The sequence below is a fragment of the Megalopta genalis genome, chromosome 15, assembly GCF_051020955.1.
Source record: "Megalopta genalis isolate 19385.01 chromosome 15, iyMegGena1_principal, whole genome shotgun sequence".
NCBI lineage: Eukaryota > Metazoa > Arthropoda > Insecta > Hymenoptera > Halictidae > Megalopta > Megalopta genalis.
The window spans coordinates 5848319-5866525 of NC_135027.1; the positions used below are offsets into that span (position 1 = coordinate 5848319).

Consider the following 18207-nt stretch of genomic DNA (forward strand, 5'->3'; position numbering starts at 1 on the left):
GATTCGCGTTTCATATTTTAACGAACGGGGGTAGGCTCTGCGCAATCTGGCCTCCGTGCAATTTTCTCGACCGTCGCGTGCAGTAAAAATACGTGCCGCGGTTCCGGAAAACGAACCGACCGTTCCGCTACCGGATCTCGGTCAGAAAATCGTCGCGTTTCTAGGAGAGGATGAAAGTTCTAGCGAAAACGAAAGGCACTCTGGTCGTCGCGTGTCATCGAGTGTCGTCGAGTGGACCACGTAGTATTGCGGAGGCTTCCTAAGCTTGGGAGAGCAGCTTAAGGGACTTAGCTGGCCTGCCGCGTCAATGGCGATGGCGCATTCTCGAGGTTACCTGAAATCGACGTTCGAGCTCGATTTGCTCCCAGCTGCTTACGAGGTTTTACGGAATTGCGTACAATCGATCCATGAGAGCACGTTTTCCGGTTCGTTCCCGCGAGGAAACGAATAATAATAATAATAATAATAGTTACAGTAAAAAATAAGATATAAGTACAGTACAAAAAATAACAAATAGTGTAGTATATACATATAATGAGTATAAATAGCAGTTAAATAAGCAGATAATAATAAATACGCGTATAATACAGGAAATATAATAATTGGAAACTTATCAGACACGCAACAAATACCATTGTTGAAATAATAATACAAAAGAAAGATTAATGATGAATAGGAGAAGGATTAGGTAGTAGAATAGCGAACAGTAATTGAAGCAAAAGCATAATGTCTGAACGATGGGTACAGCGGTTTGCATTAATTAGTAGAAACAATTATTGCAACCACATAGCGTAGGGTGAGGTTCGGGAAGGAAGGTGTAGAAGTATGCCTAAGGTAGCGAGATGATGCATAGAAATTGAATTTTTCCAAAATATCGGTACAGTTGACTAATACATAGGATATTATAATAAATAGAATAATGAAATACTCGGTTTTCTTCGCACCCGGAATCATCTTCGTTAGCGGGGTCGATCGATTCGGGTAGGGAGCAGCTGTCGAGTGAACTTAATGGAGCTAAATTCGAGACGACACCCGCGGGCAGGCCGCCGTTTCATTTTGGAATCGATGGGGGCTCATTCGTGACCGGTTTAGGAATTGCTCGAACGGCCTGCGGACAAATTAGTCCCGCGATTCCCAAATGAACGCCGGGACGAGCTCGACGTACGCCCTCGTCGATATCCGTTTTACATCGCGAGCGGTCCCGAACAGGCGCGAGACGCGGGATACGACGTCGTTCCCGATACGTATTCCCGGTGGACCCTTCTCGGAGCCCTTATGCCTGGCAAAATGATAATTCCAAACGCGACGGAAGAAATCCGCGGTGAAACGGGCTATTTAGCCGAGGATCGTTTCACGGTTTCAAAGACTCCCAACGGACGCGATTGCCGTGGAATCGCGCTAACCGAGACGTCGGTTAAGCCGTAACGGTCTTAAAATTCTAAATATTTAGATGGACGGGGAATCGGTACTATTCTAGGAAATGGGTCATCGTCGGTGCTACGAGAGCGAAACGCTGAATCGCCGCGATCGTTCACCGTCGTATCGGGCGTCGGGCCTCGGTCATTACCGCCCAACCAGCTCGTTAAAAACCGTCATTGTTTGAGAATCGTGTAACGCCTAGCCGAGATTCCATCGAGTTTTTCCGCTCCCCGCGTTTGAAGCGTTCCCACGGGAAAACCCGATACGCGAGCAAATCGGTAAATATTTCAATCAACCTCGTCACAGGGGCGTTTGGTTACCGACGTCATTCACGCGCGTTCCCGTTCGATAAACAATCACTGGATAGAAAATCAAAAGGAAATTTCATCGGCGGCGTATACACGAAAAAGTCTGCCGCGTTGAAACGCGATGCACGGCATTTTCCGGCCGAATTTTTCGTACGGTGTCACCCCTCGGATGCGGCTCGAGACACCCTGTAGACTCGAGGCGCGTCGGCGAACAGATAACCGGGGGCTAGCATTGTCGTTTATTGTATTGCTAGTATCGAGCAGGATGTAACACGGGTGTATTATTGGTTTTAAAACACGCTGAACGTCGGACTTAGGCCGGCCTAAGGGACGCGAGAAAAGTTTTATCGGAAGCTGTCAGAGGCTGCCGGCGGCGTGCAGTCCGCTCGGCTACGCTTCCGGCCTATCAAAGACAGCTTCTGCTCGCCGAGCGCGGAATTTCAACGCGGATTTTCAACGCGGATTTTCAGCGCGAAATGTCAACGCGGATTTTTAAGGCGACGCAACACGGCACGGTGCAACGGCGGCGTTTTGGTTCGAATTACGAGATCGTTTTCGCAACGATTAGACCGCGGGGATTTTTGTAGGGCGTTGGAAGACACGAGGAGGGTGGCAGGGTCGTTTCCGGTAACCTGAAAACCCGGAAGCGTGGGGAGTGCGTGAGGCACTCCCTGAAACGCGACCTCCGTTGACCCGAAACGAAACCGAACCAAATAGAACGGAAACTAAGGAACAGGCGCAGGATCGGGCTTGATTCTCCATCTACCCAGCGACGTCATACGGAGGAGAGAGAGAGAGAGAGAGAGAGAGAGAGAGAGAGAGAGAGAGGGAGGGGAGGGGGAGTTAAAAGAGTGAAGGTGGAAAGAGGGAGAAGCACCGAAGCTGCGTATAGCGGTATAGAGAACCGACCCTATTTACCAGCGCTTTTAGCTTCCACTTTGACCCAAGAGTATTAGCTTCCGCGTATCTCGCCAAAGGATACAGAGGAATACTGGAAAGCTATTAGGTCCGAAAGCTTTTCGAGCAAATAAGTCGCGGCCATTTAGCTGTTTTCTTCCCCTCTAAATCTTCGTGTCGAAAGATTCCGTCCCTGTATCATGGGGTGACGGAGGACATCGTGTCGAGTTTTTAGGGAATCGAACGATTTCTCGTCGATCGGCGTGACGGCGGCACATCGTCGAAAGAATTCGCGGGGACGTAATTTCGGACTCGAGACGGTAGAACTCGGCCGCATTATTTCCTCTAATTACCGATGCCGGCAGGTGCGCATCTGTGCCAACGGTGTCGTTGGAATCGACGCGTGCCTGTGTGCCGGCCGAGTTATTTCGGGTGCGCGCGAAGGACACGCGGCTAGATCACGAAAATACTGTCGCCGGGGTCAAGGCCGTCCATTCAACATGCACTCGAATCGGTCGGAACATCCGCGGACCGCGAACAACGCGAACGATACTCGTTCGATCGTCGACTCGCCCAAGGGAAGCTGGTCGAACGAAGAAAAGCGACAGGAAATTTCGGAAACCGGATCGCGTTTCGCCTTCCGTTTGCCGGTTTTCCGCGTTATCATCGCGAGCGAACGGTAAGCGATACCTTGTCGGAAATTGGCGATTAATTAATAGTTAATTGCATTCCGGTCGAGCCGACCGTGCGGACTAGGACGACCGAATCGCAGAGAGGGCAGTTGCACCGAGGCATCCCGAGTCCTCGTTAAATTACATTCCGCAGCTCCGCGGGCGAGGTGCAGCGAGAAGAAAAGAATCGGAATTTGACTATATCTGTACGGTCTGGTATCGCTATCTTTGTCCGGTTATCGGTAGCCGGTGACCACTTGCCAGCCTGATGACAAAAACCGGTGCGCGCTCAATCAGTCAATTAATCGTGATCTCGCGGCGATAAGCGCCCGTCGTCGCACGTTCGCCGTAATTATCCGATTACCGAAATAAATAGTGTCGAAGCTCGTCCGGTGCTACCTAGACAGCTCTTTTCTCCGATACACGTGGTCGCGTCGTGTAAATCAATTGTCGATCGAGACAACGAGGAAACCAATTAATTATCGGCTCGCAGATACGTTTATCGTGAGTGGACGAGTGGGCGTTCGAGGATCGTGACGGGTTCGGTTATCTTTTCCAAAGAGAACAAGCCTGTCGAGGAATGTCTCGAGCCGGGGACAGCGAATTAAAGACGTATTGCATATCCGGCGCTCTCCGGATTTCAATAAAACTTCATACGCCGCGGCGACCGGTCGTCTTCGAACGTCGATTCTTTCCGGGACCATTTTCCTCGGTGCACCGAGTCCTTTAATATACATCTATTCGGTCGTTCCTTCCATATTTCTTTCGACTCGAGGGAACTCGGGGACCCTTTGTACGAATCCGCCTTTCTTCTCCTAGGTTCCATCGATTTCCCGTAACTCGTAACCGACGGATATCGCGCGGCTCGGTGGCTACGCGCGACGCTTTACAGACGCTTCAGGTTATTTATTATCCGCGGCGCGAGATGAAATTGCATGGTGTACCGTCGCCCAATTTGTTTCTCGCTGCGTCCCATCGCGACGGCTGAAATATCCCAGACCCGGACACGACACGAAACGAAACACGAAACGCGGTACAGTATCAGCGATGCTAGCGAGCTTAGAATTTTCCCGACTCGCGGAAACATGGATAACGTTTACGGGTTTACCAATTTATGGTTTACGGTTTACAGTTTACAGTTTACAGTTTACAGTTTACAGTTTACAGTTTACAGTTTACAGTTTACAGTTTACAGTTTACAGTTTACAGTTTACAGTTTACAGTTTACAGTTTACAGTTTACAGTTTACAGTTTACAGTTTACAGTTTACAGTTTACAGTTTACAGTCTACAGTTTAAAGTTTACAGTCTACAGTCTACAGTCTACCGTCTACCGTCTACAGCTTACAATTTACAATTTAAAAGTTACAATTTACAATTTGCAAGTTACAAGTTACAAGTTACAAGTTACAAGTTACAAGTTACAAGTTACAAGTTACAAGTTACAATTTACAATTTACAATTTACAATTTACAATTTACAATTTACAATTTACAATTTACAGTTTACGGTTTACGATTTACGTCGCGAACTAAAGGAGGACACAACAATTATGCGGATAATGGAACAGTCTCGTTCCTCCGGTGTTCCATACGACGTTGTCTGCCATTAACGGGCTGCACATTTTTAGAGAAATGCGGATAAACCAGGAGCCTACCGACGAGAAGAAGGAGGCTTTTTTCGAGTGGGTTATTAACCCCGTTTTCTCTTTCCGGGCATCTCTCTCTCTCTCTCTCTCTCTCTCTCTTTCTCTCTCTCTCTCTTTTTCTCTAGCCTCTTCATTCGGCTAGTGTTCGCAGCTTCGTATCACGACGAATTCGTGTTCCAAGCGTCGCACCACCGGTCTTGTCCATCCTTCCTCTTTGTCGTCACCGTTTTTCTTTCGTTGGGTGCGAGTACCTCGTTTGGAAAGGCTTCCGTCGTCCCTGCTCACAGAGTGTAATTTCCATTAAACGTCCGTCGGCTAAGGAGGCCGCGAAAAAATGGAATTGTTAGCCGACTGTTTCGAGAGCCACGATTCTCGCAGTCGCGTGATAAATCATCGCAGCTCGACGTCGCGCTGCGTCGCGACGAGCTTCGAATTCTTTCGAGGTACCACCAGGTGATCACGACCTCGAATACGTCCACGCGACAGTGTAGCGGAGTCGATTACTGTGGGGTGACCAATTCCTGTGCCTTTTGGTTCGTTTTCGGGCATAATTGACTTTATATTCATCGAATACGTGTTACGTATTCATTTATTCAAATGGGTAGAATGAACCCAATGATACAACGAAATGCGGAAATGCCGAAAATCGACGACGCATAACGAAGCTAATTGCTATCGAAAATTTTGTTTAACGTTTGCCTGCAATTATCTGCAGTGTCGCTGAAAAAATCAAGCTGGAGTTTATTAGCGTACATACAGATTCTGGTCGTCATATCAAATCTTTTTATTTAAAAATAAATAAAATAAAAAAGGGGTAGACAAATTTAGTATGTTCTATTCGGTAAATATATAGTTAATTATGCCCGAAAACAAACCGAAGGCACTGCAATTGGTCATCCCACAGTAACCGGCACCACTACACCAGCTGCCTCCGCTGTAAAAATTAATTCTCCTTTTTGACGAACTCGAACTCCGCGTTCGCATCGAAATTGTCATACGGGTTGTCAACAGGTTTTCGTCAACAGGATCGGAAGGTGGTGGCGTCAGTCAACGCATCGATAATTGTCGGTTGGGGGAGTGCGACGGGCGGAGTTCACGAGCGTAAAGTGTGAAAAGCAGGGGGATGACAGGGCAGCGTTAGTTGCGGCGGTCTGGGTGGTAGAGGGTGGGCCTCGGGAGTTGGTGCTCGAGCGGCGAGAACGCCTTGGGAACGCCTGGATGTCTACCCGTTGCAATATCGGCTCGTGGAAATCGAGTGGGCACTCGTCGGAGATGGAGGTTCCTCTCGATAAAATATATGCGGAAGTACGAGGCTTAACTACGACACGAAGGTCCGACGAGTGCTCCGTAAATAACAAAGCGACGCGGATCGTTTCTCTAACAAGAAGCACCCTCCGTCTTCGCCGTTAAATTCTCTTTTTAATTAAAGACACCAAACGCGACGACGCCGAAGAACTGTCGATTTACGTGTTCGACACGTAAATCGATAAGATTGCGCGCGATCAAAATTTCGTCACGAAACGTTTCTGCGAATTCATCAGGCCGACACGAGTCCGACGAATTCGCCGCGAAAATCCGCTTTGCCCGTCGCGACGCAATTGCTTCGAGATGATGACTCGAGTGTAGACATTCACGTAGTCGATGTTATCGGCGGAAATCGCGCATACTCGAGGGCCTCCTCCGCGTATCCGATGCCTCGGCGATAGCTCGTGCAAACAGTCACGACTGAACGGAGGCCGCTCGATCTGCTCAGATATTGTTCGATATGCCTCGATAGATTCAGATACGCTCCGGTATGCTCCGCTCTGTCAAAATAAATATTACGCCGTTTGTTTGCAAACGTATCTCGGTCGCGATCACCACCGAAAACTCGTATTATCCCTGCGGTTCCGTCGGCTCGTGCATTTTTAACGGAAATTACGGTGCGCCCCGTGCTGTGCCGCGCACACAGCTGCAACTTGTGCAAATTGCAACCGAGCAAACTTTTAAGCCTCTAGCACGTAGCTCTCTTCTCGCCTAACGACGCCCAGTCCGGATCGATTCGCGATTCGAATTTTAAAGCGAACCACGAGAAACCATGGGAAGGGCAGCCGGATCGATACACCCTCGATATCGACGAGTTCGCCGGGGCGGAAGAATTTTCATCAGGTTCCCATCGAGGCTCTCTATCAGCCTCCGATGGAAATTGCGTCTACGCAAACGGAAGAGCTAATTTATGCCATTTATCATTACTATTATTTATTAATGAAACATGCTAAATACCAGAATAATAAATAAATTACAGAATATAATACGTTCAATGATTTAGTTGGAACATACATAATGTAAATTACGTCGAAGATTTGAGAGGCGCAGAAAAAACTTGTGTTGTTGCTAAAGGAGCTTGCATTTCTAATAATTCTCTTAATACAATTACATATAGATATCCTCGAGCATCATATAATCCCGAAATATGTGCTTTTTTTTAAGCAGTCGAGATGCATACTACCAGTAGAAGAAAGTCTATTCTTGTGCGGAAATGTCATCGAACGCTATACGAGCAACACAGTTGCATAAACCGGATCATCACGAATGCGAATCGTTGTTTCAACAGAGTCAAACTCTACCGAGAGAACATTAGACACTTAAGTTGCAAATTATGATTATAATCTTCGTTCATTATTCGTCATGTTGTTCTCTTATGTGTACCGAAGGGCTAGCCCGTTAAATTCATCTTCGAAAGATTACGTTTTCTTACGTGTTCGTCGAAAGATAGAGGACTCGTTATCGGCCGTCGTCTATACAGCGATCCCCGCGACATGAAAAGATAAGTGGTACGTGTCTCGACCGAATGATCCACTTTCACTCAGACTCGAGACTAATTTCCAATCGTCGATCATCCGTTATCACGTTGACAGTCCTGAAATTACGGCCGGCTTGCATTGTTTGTCCGCAAGCGAGACTCATTCGGAAATACCCCGATGCATTTTTCAGCGATTTCGATCCGACCGGGATCGGTGTAATCCGCGGTAAGGCTGACTGGTCTCGTCAGTGATCGACGAGGCTCCGATCGATCGGATCCGGGCCCGATCCGAGGAGAAATTGCAGTCGGCCGAGAACGTATGGATGAGGCGATGCTATATTTTTTACGTTAAGGCTCAAATATTGCGGAGCAAGGGAAAATACAGTGAATGTAGCATGAACATTTTTTAATCTTGAAAATTTACATTAAGCTTGAAATATCCCTACAAAATTGTGATTCATCCAGTACCATCATTTTCGGTAGATTACGGCACGATGCTTTCAAATCCGCTCGCATTTATCCACCGTTTCAGGATTATCAAATCGTTTCAACGAGAAAATCACGATTCCGTTAGTTCGTTCACTTGAATCGATTTATTTACAAAATCCTGAAGTGCTAAATAAATTTAGCGAATGGATTTGAAATCGGCGTGTCAAAGTCTCTACGGGAAATGACGTACAGCGTACTATAAAAGGAGATTCAACTGTACACGGTATCGGATAAATCATAATTTTTTGTTGAAATATTCCAACTAACAACCAAATCTATCAAGGTTAAAGAAACGTTTATGCCACTTCGTCACTTGACCCCACTGTGCGCCGGCTCGGAACGATTCTGACACGCAGGGAAATTTCGATCGACGCGAAAGAGGACTCGAAGAAAAGGGAGCGTCGCGACGCTTGGGATAGTAGGCTAGTAGGGTCAAACAGGTGTGATCGTTCTCACGCAAGTTGCTTCTTGCGGCCGCGGCCGGGTTGATCAATGGCACAGTTCGCCGCCGAACCGACACGCGTACACCTACTATCGAGATATCGGATCGATCTTCGTAGTAAATATTTAGGGACGAGTTTCGCGATCGCGATCCGCTTATAGCCCGCGATTGCAATTGGATTCGAGTTAGTCCGCGGAATTAAAGTGCATCGATCCAGTGCCCGTTCCAAAGAGCAAAGTGCGAAAGAGCCGCGGAAGGGGCGCGCGTGCACCGTTTCTTTGACCGTTGCACTCGGCGAGGAAGACCGCGTAAACAAGTCGCGTCGGCTCCCTCGAAAGCACTCGAGGTCTGCCCGGATTTGTATAATTCGCACTCGCAACGCGCGACGGTGCGTTTGCGAGCCCGACCCGACCCGACCCGACTCAACCCGACCCGAAACGGTGCCAAGGTAGAAAACAGTCGCATCGGCGGCCGATGCGTGCCGGGAGCGAGCAAAGAGATCGCGTTTGCAAACAAGCGGCTCGCTGGTTTATTTTCTCCCTCGGAGTCGAGACCACTCGTCGGCGCAACGACTGAAACTCTGGCATGCTCGACCCGTCGAAAACAACGAGCCCGCGAGGGAAGACACCGTCCCGATCGGATCGAGAGCGATCGAGGGAGATAGAGAGGGGGAGACGTCTCGTCGCGGATGGACGACAGCGCGAGATACGAGCGCGATCACCGGCTGGACAATGGACGGTTTTCATAGCATTATTCTCGCTATTACGGAAAAGCGGGACGCCCCCGCAAAAATAGCATGCTCGATCGATAGCTGGCTGGCCGTCGCGTCGGACGTCGCTGGTCGACGGTTCTCCTTCCGACCGCATAATTTCATCGATCTCGACCAGACGTATCGCTCCTGCCAACAATTCCGCGCATCCGTCGTAAATCACGGTGTACCACCTGTACACCCGCGGCGCGATACTCTTTCCGAGATTGATTCTCCACTTCGAGGTTATTTATCTATTTACGGATAAAAATCCTTTAGTATGCAATGGTTGACTACCGGACTACAAATTTTATGGGCTTCATGATCGAAATAGATCGGCAGAATTTTGTTCATTGCAATTTTTGTTGCAGTCTTTGTTCATTGCAATTTATGAAGAAATGTTTTATTTTGCATAAAGATTCGCTGGCTATTGATTAATAATTAATAGCAGGTGGTTAGAATATTTAAGATGCTTCGTCTAAAAATAGTCTCGGAACAGAATAGGTCGATCGATTTGCAATATTTGTTGACATGTAATATAATGGGATTGATGCAATTGTATAATACTTACCGAAAAGAGTATGGCAAGTGTTTCGTGCAAGAAGGTTATGCTTTCGAGTGGATGGCATTAATGAATTTAATTTGAACAGAGCTAAAATTTCACTACAGATAGTAGCGCCATTTAGCACCTTAAATGCTAATAGAAGGTCAAGCTTGGGACGTCTAAGTTCAAGAGGTAGCGAATTTAATCGAGACACCAACCGAGCAAAGTCGTGAACCGTGATAGTCTTCGGGTGACCCATACGATATGTCACCAGTCGCGTAAAACGACGTTGTATGTCTCTCGACGTATCGCGAAAATAAAAATGATATGGAGACCATACAACAGAGCAGTATAGCCGGACAAGTGAGCTATAAAGAAGTATCTGGACGCTCTGTTGAGGTAAACAAGGGTCTTAAAAGCAATGCTGGTTATATTTATTATGTGCTCAGTGAAGGAGAGACCGGATGAAAAAATAACACCAAGATCAGGAATTTCATTAAGCCTGGACTGGGCGAGCAAGTTAAAGTTACATAAAGCGGCGCGTGGGGTGCGCGACGGCCCAAGGGACCTGTGCAAATAATACCGGGAACAAAATCACGCTGCTGCGACTCTTAATTAAAAGCTAATGCGGCTATTGGCAGCTGGGTGACACCGCTTAACATTTCGCCGAGAAACAAAAGAACGTCAATTATAAAACATATGGCTGGGGTGTCAAACATCCCACGCGATCGTTCCAGGGTTAACAGTTGCCAACGGGCGGTTATCTGAGAATAAATTTTTAACTCGAAAATTATCGTCGACGACTGTCGCTACCCCGTCCATAGTCCGCGGATCGCGAGCGCCAGCGCGAAACTAATCGTTTCCAGGGAAATGAATTCCCCGTACGCGCGGAACCTATGTAAGTCAAGGGACTCGTCTATAGATCGTTCTCGTTTCGCAGCCGGAAAACTTGCGTGGAAACGTCGCCGGCGAAAGAAACCTCGAACTAGTTTGCGCGAGCCGAGGGGTTCGTCGATACGGAAACGGAAAGAGAAACGCGGAATCGGTTGGCGGTCGATCGCGGTCGATCTTTCGGATCAACCATGAACCGTCTCTCCACGGCTTATCAACGCATATGGTCGCGACGCACGCGACCCGTTTCCTACGCGAACACGTTTGGCCGACATTAATGCACCACAGTGTTTCGTGACTCTGTTGTTCATCGTTTAATATTCACGTGCTCCTGACACGACGCCGACGCCGACGCTGACGCCATTGCCGCCGTCGACGTCGCGTCGTTTCGCCCGAACTTTCAAATTCGTCGACGGATCTCGACGGCGCGCTGCCGCGATCGCGAAAGCTCGCAAAAATTCTGCTTATTTGTCCCAACTTAGGAAACGCTCTCTTCTAGCAGAGAATTTCCACCGTACACTCTACGGCAAGAATAACTATGAATCAATTATTCACTATTGTTAATCGTTTTAGTGTTTCTGTAGACTGTTTGTTGCTCAATTTATAGCTTTAAAAATTCAACATTACGTGCGCCGTGCTTCCAGCTTTTCGCTTATCTTCAAATATTTGAATTCCCATCACTTTACTTTATTATATTTTATTATGATTTCTCCTTCGCTTTTTCTTCCTTGTTTGCACTCTGCTCGATTGTTATCGTATTTTATCATTCTATAACAAATAGTTCGTCCTGTTAAACGAATAAACATTCTTATCATTGCTATTATTAAATTTCTCTGTATGCTCGTAATAAATGTATTAACTCTTGTTATTTAATTATCAAGTCCCTGACAGCTAATTTAAATCTCCACAAGCATCGTTAAAGTTTATAGCAGAAGCAACGTATCTAGAAATAGCACCTTGATAAATATGTTAAAGAAATTAATAAACAAGATTAGAAATGATCTTAAATATAGTCAGTTATATTTTTGTCAGAAAGGTCGTTAGAAAGGTCTTTGTCAGAAAGAGCGTTAATAGAACCATTTGCAATGTGAATCAGTATTGTAATAGATCAAATTTTCGAGAGAATGTAATTACGATTATTTATACTCCTTTACTGATGTTAGCTAATGGATTTTAGTCCGGCTCTTTAGTCCGCAAATAAATGGTATTATACTAAATTTCGAAACAGAGAGATCCTCGACGGAAGTCGGATTACCTTCTGGGTCTCGCTTCGATTCCCTGGCAAGCTATTCCTATATCGATTGGCCGCCAACGGTCCGTCATCTGCGTCAACGGAAAGTTCAGCCCGGAGCGTTTCGATGGGGTTTCCGAAAAGTTTCGACGATGTCCTCGATTCCCCGTCTAATGAACGAACTTTGAACATTTTTCCGGCGAGCCGTTCCCGTTTTTTTCCGACGAAATTCTCGTATTGTTTCGGGGAAATTCGCGGGAAATTCGCGGGAAACCCGCGCAGGAAGTTGCTCCGAGGAGTAATTAGCATTGTCGCGAGGCTGTTCTCCGGTCGGAACAACGGAAGTCGAAGGTGGACGCGACGAGGACTAATTCCGTTGGTCGAGTTGATTCGGTATCGAAGACGCGACCAACGGACTTAGCCAGCCGGCGGGGCTTTGCGCGAAACGTTCGCGAATCGGGCCACGGGGCCAAGGTTGAACGCTGTTAGGTTCCTGGCAACACCCTGACTCGACGCAACGCTCGCGTTCGCGCTCGGTCACCGGCAATTCCGAGGAACTGGCGCGACTCGGCGTCGCGATCCCTCGAAACCAAGACTACCGCAACGGGAGTCGACTACACGGAATTCCAGGTCCTCGTGACGAACCGGCGATATTCACGATTTGATTTGATTTATTGTTATACGGGCTGTACGAGTTCGTTTATACAGAATAGGTTCGAGGTGTCGGAATGATATACAATGACTAAAACTAAGGTCAAGATTAAAGAGGCTAAGATTAAAGCTAACCTAACACTAAGGCATAGACCTAATCTTTATGCAAAGTAAATATTGTTTATACTAATTACAAGATACAGGCGCTACATAGTCATTAATGATAATTATATTATATATATACATTTATATATTATATATTATATATAATATTTATATATTTTATATATATATATAGTCATAGTATACTATATATATAGTATATATATACATAGTATAGTATATATATATATATAGTCATTATTTAATAATAATTTTAATCAGTTGAGAGCAACGCAACAATATCATCAAATTCTGCAAATGTATTTGCTGCTTTTTATTCGATCTACTCATTTTGATTATAATCATATAAAATCTGCAGTTTATATATATATACTCGTTACTAATATGTTTCGACTAAGACTAAAACTGGAGTTAATACTAAAATTCAGACTAAATCTATCAGATGAGTCTGTACAAAGTCTGTGTAGTAAATATCTATGAGTGTTCATATGTTAATGCTCTGCTAACATAATATTTAGATAATAATATTTATTAATATATAGAGTAGTCCTATTTAATTTAGCAAGTATAAGATTTCACATTTCCATACGCCAGTCAATCATAGTTGATACAAATCTAAGTTTGTATCGACAATGCGCGATTTACTTTAATGTAATTCAATTTATTTGTTTGCGAATTTAATTCCCTTTTACACAATTAGAACGAAGTATATATCTATAAACAAATATGAAAAATATATAAAATATATTTACAAAACCTATGAAAACTTATATATATATATATAAACTAAGTAAACTTAGACTTAAAATGAAAGAACCTTAAACTTATAAATTAAATTATGTATGCTGTAATAATCTTATTCTATTGTCCAAATTCCGCAAGAAGAAGAGATAGGAGAAGGTGTCCAGATATTCGCAGAACTTGCTCATATTAATAATTGTATTGTATATTAATAATGTAGTTACGCGAACCATAAAGCGAAGAGTTAAATTAATTTGCGTTGAGAACGATCGATATTCTACGCCGTGTTTCAGCATTCTGAAGAAATGCATACATAGGTCAAAAACGTGCGACAAGAGTGTTCCGTTGCCGCGTAGATTCTATCGACAAGTAGAAACTGCGAGTCACGATCAGACTCGTTCCGTCGAGCGCTGCGCGTGTCCTCGACGACTGATTTTATTCCATATCGCTGGCTTATTTTGTCATAACGATGCGACCTCGTTTCTGCCACGATCTTTCCGGCGGGCGTAAAAATCGAAGCTTTATTACCTCGTTACGAAACATCGCTTCGCTCTCCCCGGCCATTAAATTGTCTAAGAACCGGAAACACCGCGAACCGACACACTCTTTCAACTGGCGAACCGTTTGGCCAAACTACCGCGCCGCGCAGCGTTGGTTTATCACGCGCTCGAGGCATAATTGCAATTCCGATCGCAATTTTCGTTGCGACGCGTGCACGCGATTATCGGTAGTCCCTAGGCCGAAATTGTGCGCGAGGGACTGCGGCTCGATTACCGGCGGTGTGTGTGTGTGTGTGTGCATGTGTGTATCATCCGAAAATCTGATCGCGGTGCGCGTATGTTTTTCAGATGGCAGTTCGGATCGGCGAGCGTTGAGAGCAGCATGAGCCGCTGAAGGGGCGCTTTCCGGCTCGCGGAAGTGGACGAGAAGTGGCGGCACCGCGAGGAAGATGAGAGTCCCAGAAAGTTGAAGTAAAAACCTGCACAACGAACAGCAACAGCCTGCCTCGTCCATTGCGACCAGCCAAATATCTCACGTTAAGGTAAATTCGTTGGTGACTCCAGCAAATATCGCGATTCGCCGGGCCTTGGGTTTGTTTTTCGACGTAATTAACTTGGTGTTTATCGAATAAAACTACGACGGCTACCTTCGACGCGCTCGCCACCAGATGTATACTTTTCCCCGAAACTACTTGATCCGTCACTGATCCGTCTGTACAGGGTGTTTGCGTTAACGTTGGCAAGCGTTTTTCTCGCAAATAGTAAACATTAGACAAAAATGAAAGAGGGAAAGGTTATACTATGTTTTACGATATAATATTGTCTGTATCACTTTTTATCTGCGTTACTTTCTTAGAAATGAAGGTGACCTAAAATTATCTAAATCGAATGCTACGTATTTTTCTGCATCATATAAAAGTGTGTGTTAAAACGAATTCATTCTTATACTACTATAATAAACTACAAGGTCTCGCAAGTTCAAATGGAGGCATTCATGCGCGAAGAAATCATTTTTCAATATCTACTCGAGCCGAGATTATGGTAAAAATGAAGCGATTATTTCTGAATAAAAATCTTGTATTCTTTTAGTTTTTGTTTATTTGTGAGGTAAAAATATTTCATACGTCTGTTCATATATCACGTTAAAGTTAATTATGCCGGAAAACAAGCCAAAGGCACAGCAATTGGTCGCCCCACAGTAACTGGTTCCACTACACAACGTCTGCGACGTTGTCTAGCAGAGCGATTTGTTTGGATCGCGATTTCGCTGTTGTAAAACGGTTTCACCGTCCGCGCCAGTCGATCGTCCGTGTCGAGGCCTTGTCCTCTTTCGTTGCGGAAAAGAAATCCTCGATCGTTCTCGTTATGTCACCGCGCCCACGCGCATTCCGGCCACGGTTTTGTTTCGTTTTAAATTTAAATTTACTCGGGCGGCGCGGACGTGATCGCTAGGCGATTCCTTCCGTATCGGAGGATCCTCGGATCGCAGGATCGTAGGATCGAAAGATCGTAGGAAGGGGAGCGGAACAAAAGTTGCTTCGCGGCGCGCGAGAAACGTGATCTGAAACATTCATTTCGGTCGGCCTCCGGATCCTCGAGATTTCTTCTTTCCAGCCGGCGTACCGGGCAAACTGGGCGAACTGTTCGAACTGGGAGGGCATGAGCTAGGGGGGGAAACGGGAGAAGCAAGAGAAGCGGGAGAGAAGCTATCGGCCTCTTTGACGTTTCTCCCGGCCTCGCTAATCTCCCGAAAGCCCTCGCGGTTCGCCGCAGAATTTCGAATCGGTCGAATCTTAAACGGGAGCATCTCGGCGTACAGCCGAAAACTTTATAAACGCCGTCACGCCGAAAAATCCCTTCGCAAGAGGTATTCGCTCCCCAGGGTAAATTGAACCTTAAAGGTGCTCTTTGACAGAGACGACCCATGAAAATCGGGTTGTTTCATGCAAAGAGAGTGCCGAGCGGCGCTTTGATGTCCGACGAACCGTGAGCCCCATCCCCCAGATCCATTATTAGCCCGTCGCTAAATAACCGGCCCGACCCCTCGCCGACTCCCTCTCCGGCCTCGCTCGATTCCGTCGTCGGTTTATCTTTCACGCGTACCGATTAATTCTTCCCGTTTGCTATATGCCACCGGTCGGATATGCATTCATCGCGCGTCGGAGGGGCCTGCACCGGTTATCGATTCGTCCGCTGCCTCGGAAAATTCCCGAAAGTCTCCGACTCGGATGGTCCGAGCATGATCGCGCTCCTCCACTGTAAAGAAATCGACCGCGCTTCGATCGGCCGATGCGTCCCTAATCGGATAAGAGGAACTTTCGCTAAAGTACAGGGTCTTCCGACTAGAGGTTTCATTTTGAATAGCTATTTTGTCATCTGTCGAACGATTCGCTGTCATCTTCTGACAGATGACAAGCGAAGGTTACGCCATTAATAAAAATGGAACGATTCGCGCTTCAGCAATGCGTCGAAATTGTTAAAATTCGCTACAAAAATAATGAAAATTACGCTGACGTTTATTTCTCGAGATTGAGAAGTTTGCTGGCAGAGTCATTTCTCGAAACGATGATCAAAATTGGCCGCCGAGATCGTGCGATTTAATACTTTTGAACGTTTTTCTTTGAGGCTATGTAAAAGACAACGTTTACGCCAATGCTCTCCAGTCGACTGAAACACTTAACACGTTCGCGGACAATCTAAATTTTAATTAGCTGCAAAAAAAGACAGATGATTCATTCTCACACTATTACATTAAAGTGCATAACAATATTAAAAAGTACATAGTATATGATTATGTGGCTTTTATGTGATTTTGCATCACAATGAAAATTAATGCTGCAGCATTCATGTCCGCGAACGCGTTAACGACAATATACGAGCTGTCATCGATTAAATAGAGCCGCAAATGTGTGAAAATGTGATGAAAAATTACATCCAAACAGCATGTGCGTGCAAGAGAGGTCGTAGAACATTGCTTTTCATTATACGTAAAACCTTTCTCTATCGATTGAGATAAAAATCATATCAAATTTCACAAAAAAAACACGCGTTTCCTCGATAAATCAAAACTAAACCTCTAGCTGGAAGACCTTGTATCTATGCAGCTTGCGAGAACGCAGAGTAGTGCTGAACACCTGGGAGAAGTTCGGAAGTCTTTATCACGGTAGACTCCTGTTTCCTTTCGGCGAGGAGTTCGAGGAGTTCGACTCGACCATAAGTTCGTCGGTGACCGTTGGTGACTCACGATCGTCGATCCGTTCTTGCCCCGAGTAGTTCGAGAATTAGAATCGTCCGACAACTGACCTGTCGTCCGGCCTGAAAGTTGTCGGAAGAAGTTAGGCTGGCGCTAAAAAGTCGGCTAACAGGATATCGCCGGACGAGATGTCGCGAATAGTTGCGCGTCGATGGAAATTTGAAAGTTTTCTTGGAAACCTCGCAAAGGCGGAGACACGCGACGAGTGACTAGCGACGAGGAAGCGCGAGGAGGATCGCCAGCCCGAGGAATCGAAGAAACAGAACCGATTAAGTGGTTCACGGCGAAACCGACGACGCGGTGACCCGGTTTCACGGGGCTAAAATCTCGTCCTTAACCTAGCTAGTTAATTCAGCACCTTCACCTTTGCGTGATGTTATCGACTTCCTTGGGGCCGCGCGAAATAGGGGATTCCGTGTTGAAGCCGGATCGGCGAAAGTCCTCCGGATATAAATTCTCCCCGGCGAGTTACGTTCTGCCGACGAAACCGACGCCGGCGACGACGCGGACGACGACGACGTCGACGCCAATACCGGCGTTACCCGTGTCTGGTCCATCCTCCCGAGACGCGAAACAACGGAAAGGCGAGACCGGGGAAGGATCGATAAACGAATTGGCGCAATTTGGTCGCGCGCGGGAAGAAAACCGGATCAACCGTTCGAGAGAAAGCGTTGTTTGCGCGCAAGACGAACCGAAGGGAGGTCGCGTCGGTGTTTGCTCGCAGCAGGGTCTCGAGCCTTAATTGCGAAGATCGAGAAGACGCTCCTCGTAGAGATCCGAAAATATTACGTGTCGGTGCCAGATCGTCGAGGAGACTCGTTCTGGGAAAAGGGAAGGAAAGGGTAAAGGGTGTGGGAAGATACGCGGCGC

General features: G+C 46.3%; 1 protein-coding gene across 15 annotated transcripts in view; it reads left to right on the top strand.

Moving 5' to 3' along the window:
• Positions 1 to 18207, top strand: part of pHCl-1 (pH-sensitive chloride channel 1) — a 67461-nt gene that overhangs the window by 12557 nt on the left and 36697 nt on the right. For all 15 annotated transcript variants that reach the window (XM_033468856.2, XM_033468866.2, XM_033468857.2 and 12 more), the window contains one exon: positions 14433 to 14626. The gene's annotated coding sequence lies outside the window, so the exon portion shown is untranslated. The remainder of the gene's footprint in view (positions 1 to 14432; positions 14627 to 18207) is intronic.